General features: G+C 42.3%; 1 pseudogene; it reads right to left on the reverse strand.

The window, feature by feature from the left end:
* Positions 1–460: 460 nt before the first annotated feature.
* LOC126163860 (5S ribosomal RNA) lies at positions 461–578 on the reverse strand (annotated as a pseudogene).
* Between the last annotated feature and the right edge of the window lie 8,046 nt (positions 579–8,624).

An 8,624-nucleotide genomic window follows, 5' to 3' on the forward strand; every position in this document is an offset into this window, starting at 1 on the left:
TTAGTTTCGCCACCTGGTGACATCACGTGTTCAACATTTTTCATCCACTTTTGGAGTATTTCCCTGTGTGTCTTACATTAAAGCAATTGTCTTATAGTTATCTACCTCGTTTCGGAGTTTTGTAATCGTTAATTAGAATCACTCTGTATGGTAGATGTGTACTTGATTCATCAGGTAACAAATTACAAGCAGCAGGAAATTTTTTGATTGGTGATAGGCAATTGACTGTGTGACCCACAACATGCTTATATGTAGCACTCATTCCGTCTGCTGGCCACAAGTAGCCCATCGGGGCCATCCGACCGCCGTGTCATCCTGAGATGAGGATGCAGATAAGAGGGGCATGTGGTCAGCACACCTCTCTCCCCGTCGTTATGATGGTTTTCTTTGACCGGAGCCGCTACTATTCGGTCGAGTAGCTCCTCAATTGGCATCACAAGGCTGAGTGCAAACCGAAAAATGGCAACAGTGTATGGCGGCCCGGACGGTCACTCATCCAAGTGCCGGCCACGCCCGACAGCGCTTAACTTCGGTGATCTGATGGGAACCGGTGTATCCACTGCGGCAAGGCCGTTGCCGCTTTTATGTAAGTAATAATACTATTGTATCACTTTGACTGCTGAAAATTTGTTCAAGTCAAATCTAGCTAAGTGGAAACAAAGGGCATCAATACGAAAGATCAGTGAATTGAGCTACCCTTCATTATCAGAATTGTAATTAATTATGAGTGGCATGTCACAAGATCTATCTACCTACCTATCTACATCCATATTCCGCAAGCCACCTGACAGTGTGTGGCGGAGGCTACTTTGAGTACCTTTATCGGTACCCCCTTCTATGTTAGGGGCTGTACAAATTATTGACCTCTCATCCGATACGTTTCCAGACACAGAGTTTGTTTTGTTTGCAGATGATACAGGCACTGAAATAAATAGTATGTGGTGCATAGTATTAGACTTGACTGCTAATATCGTTTGGATGAACATTAATAAACGGTTTATAGCCAACTCACAATCATTAAACTTTGAAAATGCTGACTACATGCAATTTAGAACAAGCAAGAGGTTTCCACCCAGCATATGCATAAACTATGAAGAAGAGCCGGCAAGGAGTTTGATAGTGCGAAATTCCGTGGGTCTACGTTTGATAATAAATACAGTTTATGGAGACAACAATAAAACTGCTAAACTCTCTAAAAATAACGGTTCAAATGGCTCTGAGCACTATGGGACTCAACTTCTGAGGTCAGCAGTCCCCTAGAAGTTAGAGCTACTTAAACCTAACTAACCAAAGGACATCACACCCATCCAATCCCGAGGCAGGATTTGAACCTGCGACCGTGGTGGTCGCGCGGTTCCTGACTGTAGAGCCTAGAAGCGCTCGGTCACTCATGCCGGCGAACTGTCTAAAAAAATCCTTGTTCACAATACATATGTTATCAGGGTAGGTCAAGTAAAAATAAGAAACCTGGCCTACTCTGCTTGCATTCACTCCGTAATGTTGTATGGTGCGATACTCTGAATTAACTCCCACAACCAAACAAAGTTTTTAAGAGCACAAATGCGTTATTTGTGGTGTGACTCCACGATCAAAGTGTAGAAATCTCTTAATGGAACTTAATATACTAACTACTGTTCCTCAGTACATACACATAACAAAAAGAGTTTAGCATCACCCCGGTTCCCAGAACTCCTGAAGGTAGACGTTGACTGTGTATTTTGTATCACAGACACAGTCCCTTTGACCGTTCGTGTTATCTTTCAACCGAGCCTAGAGAGTCAATTCGCCGTTCGATGGCGTCCGTATTGTTACTGGAAGGGCTCTCAACAAGTGTCCAGCCGTCTCGCAACTAACGAAAGCGATGTTGTTCGGACATGGATAAGATACAGAGAGAAAGGAACTGTCGATGACATGCCTCGCTCAGGCCGCCCAAGGGCTACTGCTGGAGTGGATGACCACTACATGCGGATTATGGCTCGGAGGAACCCTGACAGTAACGGCACAATGTTGAATAACGCTTTTCGTGCAGCCACAGGACGTCGTGTTACTACTCAAACTGTGCGCAATAGGCTGCTTGATGCGCAACTTCACTCCCGACTTAGATGGCGAGGTCCATCTTTGCAACCACGACACCATGCAGGACGGTAGAGATGGCCCCAACAACATGCCGAATGGACCTCACAGGATTGGCATCTTGTTCTCTTCACCGATGAGTGTCGCATATGCCTTCAACCAGACAATCGTCGGAGAAGTGTTTGGGAGCAACACGGTCAGGCTGAACGCCTTAGACACACTGTCCAGAGAGTGCAGCAAGGTGGAGGTTCCCTGCTATTTTGGATGAAATTATGTGGGCCGCCGTACACCTTTGGTGGTCACGGAAGGCGCCGTAACGGCTGTACGATACGTGAATGCCATTCTCCGACCGATAGTGCAACCATATCGGCAAGCATATTGCTGAGGCATGCGTCTCCATGGATCCTTCAGGATAACTACTTCGCTCGACTAGAGTGGATATCATGTTCCCCAGACGTGAACCCTATCGACATGCCTGGGATAGATTGAAAAGGGCTGTGTACCGACGACGTGACCCGCCAGCCACTCTGAGGGATGTACGCCGAATCGCCGTTAAGGAGAGGGACAATCTGGACCAACAGTGCTTGATGAACTTTTTGATACTATGCCACGACGAATACAGGCACGAACCAATTCAAGAGGACGTGCTACGGGGTATTAGAGGTACAGATGTGTAGAGCAATCTGGACCACCACCTCTGACGGTCTCGCTGTATGGTAGTACAACATGCTATGTGTGGTTTTCATGAGCAATAAAAAGGGCGGATATGATATCTATGTTGAGCACTATTCCAATTTTCTGTACAGGTTCCGAAACTCTCGTAACCGAGGTGTTGCACAACTTTTTTGATGTGTTTATATTCTTTAACAAAATGTATTGTAAATTATTTATGCCTTTTTTCAACTAATGGCGTAGTTTCTGGTCGGAACCAGTTGATGTACTGCCTATATTATTATTATTATTATCACTGATATATTTTAATTAATATCTCATAATGTAAGTAAAAATCTGATACGTTTCACATCAACGAATTTTTCTTAACACAGATCCATGGAACATATAGTTCATCTAGTCTAAAGTAATGTGTTGGAAGACATCTGGGATAATATCGGACATAAGCGCTGCCCAAAAACCATCGATTGATTGTTTACGAAACTGCGTGGCTGGTGTGTAGACGACTGGTGCTACATAATTCAGGAAACGCGTAAACTTATATCTACGTCTATACTCCAGAAGCCACGTAATGTTGTGTGGCGGATGATACGTTCTGTACCGTTGTCACTTTTCCGATTCCGGTCGTGATCACTTAGTGGAAAGATTAATCATTAGTAAGCCTCCATGTGAGCTTGAATGTCTCTAATTTTATGTCCACCGTCTTTTCTAGAGATATTTGTAACAGGAAGCAATATAGTGACTGACTACTCTAGAAACATGTGGGGTCCAGAAAAGTGTAGGCACTCTTTGATTGTTAATGTATTTGGAACAAAATGACATATCGTTGCAATTTTGCGCTTTAGCGTAGTCCATTGTTTTCTCAACAGATCTTGGCAAGCGTTTTCCAGCAGATGACAGTGCAGCAATGAATGAAGTAAGACTGTCGTTTGAGAAACAATGCCGTACTGAAGTGGTGCTGGGAGTACGAGAAAACATGATGGAGGTACAATGGCAGAGGCTTCATGTGTACGGACCTCAGTCACCAATGCGTACTATTATGTATTGTATTTAGGATAAATTTTAAGCTGACGGTACTATACAGAATATGCATTATGAAAGGTCTGGCCGATCAAAACTCTCAACAAGTCCAGCTGCCAGCGCTGCTATGTTGCAACATTTTGCTAGGTCACCTCAAAAATCTTTGAGGCTGGATGCACGTGTAAGTAGCGCAAACCGTACGACGAATTCTTAATGCTCCAAAGTGGTAAGTGTACATTCCAAGGTGGACTAGGGAGACCCGGATTGAAGAAAGGGGTTCTGCAAGTGGATTGAAGTCACTCTTCGTAGCATTGAACCGTTTGCTGGGATGGTTATGTGGTCTGACGAGGTGCACTTCAAATTGAACGGTACTGCAAACCGCCACAACTGGGCGTACTGGGCTCCCGAAAATCCTTACGTTCACGTGGATAAACATGTGAATCGTCCGGATGTTAATGTGTGGTGTGGCCTGCCATCGCTCGATTTGATTGGCTCATTCTTCTTTGAAGCTAACGTAACTGGCGATGTGTATCTTCATACGCGCGAAAATCGATTATACCTACTATCCGAGAGTTGTTTGTAAATGAAATATTTCACCAACAACAAAATGGCACTCCACCTCGCTAACGCTTGGATGAAAATCTACGTGGACAATACGTCGAAGAGATAATGTTAAGTGCCCACCACGGTCTCCAGACGTTACACATCTTGACTTCTACCAATGGGGGACCTTCAAAAATGAAATCAACAGACGAACTGCTAGAAACCATCAAGATGTCCTGTGCAGCTATCAATCCTGTTATAATGACAGCAGTAGTTCAGTCAACAGCAGTATCGACATTGTTTGACTGCTAATGGGAGTCATCTTGAACACATAAAGTAATCTTTCATCGTGCAAGAATTTTAAGTGTGTTTCGTTTTGTTCTATTAATACTTACACTGAAAGAGTCCCTGCATTTTACTGGACCACTCTTAGATTTTTAACAGTAAACCACAAAGTGATGAACAACACACCTGTGGCAGCATGTACATCAGGAGCTACCGCCTTGTCGTTTGATTGTTAGTTTCTTCTACTGTATGGCACAGATTCCAGGCTGACAAATAGCAATCAAGTATTGGTAGAATGATAGTTTTATACGATGCATCTCTTATATAATAAATCCTTTGAGGGTGGATTACTCTCTCTGAGGATTTTTGTAATGAACCTCAGTCAAACAAGCCTTACCTGCAGCGAGCAAGAAGACCACCAGGAGACTAGAAATGCAGTTATGAACAAGAATAAGGCATTTGGAATACGCAGTTTAACGGTAATGATCTCCAACTCTGCCTCCTATCACAAGCCCAGGAACGAACAAAGACTTCTGCAGCTATGTTATCAGAGTAATATAGTTCTCTAATATGTGTCTCTGAGAAACCTTTACATCTTTCTAGGCTAAATAACACGCCATTACCAGCCTTGGGGCTGCTATAGTATAACGACAGAATGTACACTGTGTCTGATCATGTGGACGACACTTTAATTGTGTTAAATAATAACAAATATTACTTAAAATGAGCATCGCTATACTCTGTGCCAACTGCTTCCATGTGATGTAAGCTACTGGAGAGCTTACAGAACTTTTGCATCATTGTGTTAAACTGTGTTCTACAATTTGTCTTCTGAAGCAATAAGAATACATGAAAGTTGATTACTGTACAAGCTAACTTTCCAAACGTTTAAGACTGAAGGGAAGATTGAAAACTATGTTCTCTCTTTCTATAGTTTCAACTCTTTACCTGTAATCTATACTGAAATTCTTAAAACAGTCACCTATAAAGATAAAATTAATATTACACATCAGTGTTATATTGGAGCCGGAGGATCATTTTTCTTCCAAGAAATTGTTCTCCACAATACTAAGATATATAGATAGCGATGAACAAGAGGAGGTTGCAGCGAATAATGTACCTAAGCATGGCTTAGGAAAACGAAAAAAATCATTAAAAAGACTTTAACCTTTCCCTATCACAGAAATAACTCCTTTAAGTTTAGTTACTGTGTTATGTGCAAGCAAAAGAAAATTGGAAAAGAACGAAAACAAAGTCAATGAACACAAACTGGAGTACTTGGCAAAAGATTAGGAATATAAGATTCTGTTAGCAAATGCACTAACATAGGCTATAAAGTACTTTAAACATGGTAAACAGATAAGTTTCGATTTGACTGGGAAATAAAAGATATTGTTCTATATAATAATAACCAATTGTAAGACGTCATGGTCTCCTTACTTTCATTGCTCACATATCCCGCCCTCACAATCATATTCCTCACATCAAGACGCTTCATTCGAACCAAAACTCGATAAGAGAAAGTCAGTGTTGTATGAATTCATTTAAACTATATGCAAATAACAAGTAAGCGCACCGTAGTTGAAATACTCGAGGTTGGTGTACACACATACATTCCAGACACGACGGTCACAGGAGCTCTTAGTTCGAGAGATGAAGACCACACGCTGGGACGCCGGTCCCTTCAGAGGACGAGTGAACCTCGGTCGCCCGTGGAGCGGACAGTGTTTGCCTGAGTGAAAGGAAGAACGACCCCATGTTTGGCTTAAAGGCAAATTCCACTACACTGTGTGGGAGCGCCCAGCCTAAGCACTCTGTACAAACAGAGCAAGCAGTTTCAGAGATTTTCACAGGGAGAAAGCAAACGCCAAACGCCGATGCTACAGTTTTCCGGGTTGGTACCCTTAAGTGAAATGTCATTTTCCGGTTTTAGAAGAGCAATGCTGATTGGCAGACGATATTTCTGACGCCTTGAGCTGAAGGTGTAATGGAAGAGACCAAAAGATATACCCCTTCAAGTCAGGTGTGGAGAGGGGCCGTTCCGTTGTCGCTTTTGGAGCGAGAACACGTGAAGAGAGCGTGCTCGCTCATACGTGTACTCAAAGAGCGAGGAACAAGTCTCTCCTCAGTACTTCACTAGGAGAGCACTTCTGTCGAGAGCGAATCGGAGTGTGACTCTATATTGAGTCCTTGCGATTAAGCATTGTTCACTGTGTTGGCCACCATACTTATTGGGCGGTGAGAACGGACAGAGTTATAGTTAAACGCCTGCGAGCGAATTTTTTAGTGGCATCGCGGTGGACTGGTTATCTGACCGATGTAACACACAAATAGTTAGACTAGGGGCGAATAGGACTCCTTGACATCATCAAGGCGTAGGAAGAGTTTGATTGGCGAAGGTCAATCCAGATGGAACGAGAGTTATCTTATTTGTCAGCAGCGAGCGGCACTGACAGCAGTCATCGCAGCTTACGGTATTATGCGCTACCGCTCTTCCGAGCCCCATATTTCCTCTATACCAGTACTCTTCACTGCATTTCCCACGGGACAGCCTCGACAGTACCTTGCAACATTTTATCGGATAATTATACGAGCAGGTATGGCTCTCAGCCATTCTGCCAAGTCAATAACAATCTTAAACTCTGTACAGAAATTTCATTAGCGAATCCTATCCTTAAGAGGTAACTTCACATTCCGAAAAGAACCCAGAAATAACTTGTTCAGTTCACAAGTAAAGGTGCCATTGTGATTTCTCTGAATTTTAGCAAAATAAATAATATTTTTCGTTAGTTTCATGTTTTTCTTACACTAAAATGTGGTGCTACAGAAGAATGCTGAAGATTAGATGGGTAGGTCACGTAAATAATGAGGAGGTATTGAATAGAATAGGGGAGAAGAGGAGTTTGTGGCACAACTTGACAAGAGGAAGGGGCCGGTTGGTAGGGCATGTTCTGAGGCATCAAGGGATCACAAATTTAGCATTGGAGGGCAGCATGGAGGATGAAAATCATAGAGGGAGACCAAGAGATGAATACACTAAGCAGATTCAGAAGGATGTAGGGTTGCAGTAAGTACTGGGAGATGAAGAAGCTTGCACAGGATAGAGTAGCATGGAGAGCTGCATCAAACCTGTCTCAGGACTGAAGACCACAACAACAACAGCAACAACAGCAACAACTAGCACTACTCCAGTACCCAAGTATCCCACTAGTAAGAAATTTTGTGAATTTTTGTGTCATTTCCTTACAGCGGACGACTCCACAAGATATTTATTGCTGAAAGTGTTTCAGGCGTTTCTATTTAGAATGTTAGGGGCGTCTGTCTGACTTCAGTAGTAGTGTGGGGGTGGAAATTGCATCATGCATAAGCCACAGCGTAAAGGGTACATCTCAGATTAATCCGTTGCGCAGAATGACAGAATAGCACCCACACAAACACAATGAAGAGTATTTGTACATTAAAGAACTCTCAGTAAATAAAGGATCCAAGAACGTTCATGATGGGTGCATTGTGTATCAGTGTAGTGGTTTCGACATCGTTCATTTAGCAACAGAAATGCCAGACACAACTTTTAAAACTAATAGAAAAACTGCATTTAATGAATCCCCATTTAATAATGTGGGGAAGAGTAGCCGCTTCAAACCAAAGAGAATTTGGAATGAGTTAACAGGCTTACTTTGTAGGAAATAAAAATCAAAATTAAAATTCCTAGAAACTTTTGGCCAAAAATTACGAGAAGAAATGTTGCTAATTATTAAATCCATAGAAGATATAGTTTATGGGAAGAAACTGATGTATATTAGTATTTGAGGCTATACCTTTCGTGTTTCTATCTAATTACTGGCTGGAGAAACAATTAGATGATCAGATGCAGATTTTCTGTGTGTATACGTTTACACATAAATCCTTAAACCATTTCTATACCAAAGATTGATATCTTATTCGTCCTCTCTCCCTTAAATAAGATACCCCTTCGATAATGTAGATGTGTCTTTTGAATGAAAAGCAGTTGTGGGCAGTTAAAAATACTC

This window comes from Schistocerca cancellata, chromosome 2 (genome assembly GCF_023864275.1).
Source record: "Schistocerca cancellata isolate TAMUIC-IGC-003103 chromosome 2, iqSchCanc2.1, whole genome shotgun sequence".
NCBI classification, from domain to species: domain Eukaryota; kingdom Metazoa; phylum Arthropoda; class Insecta; order Orthoptera; family Acrididae; genus Schistocerca; species Schistocerca cancellata.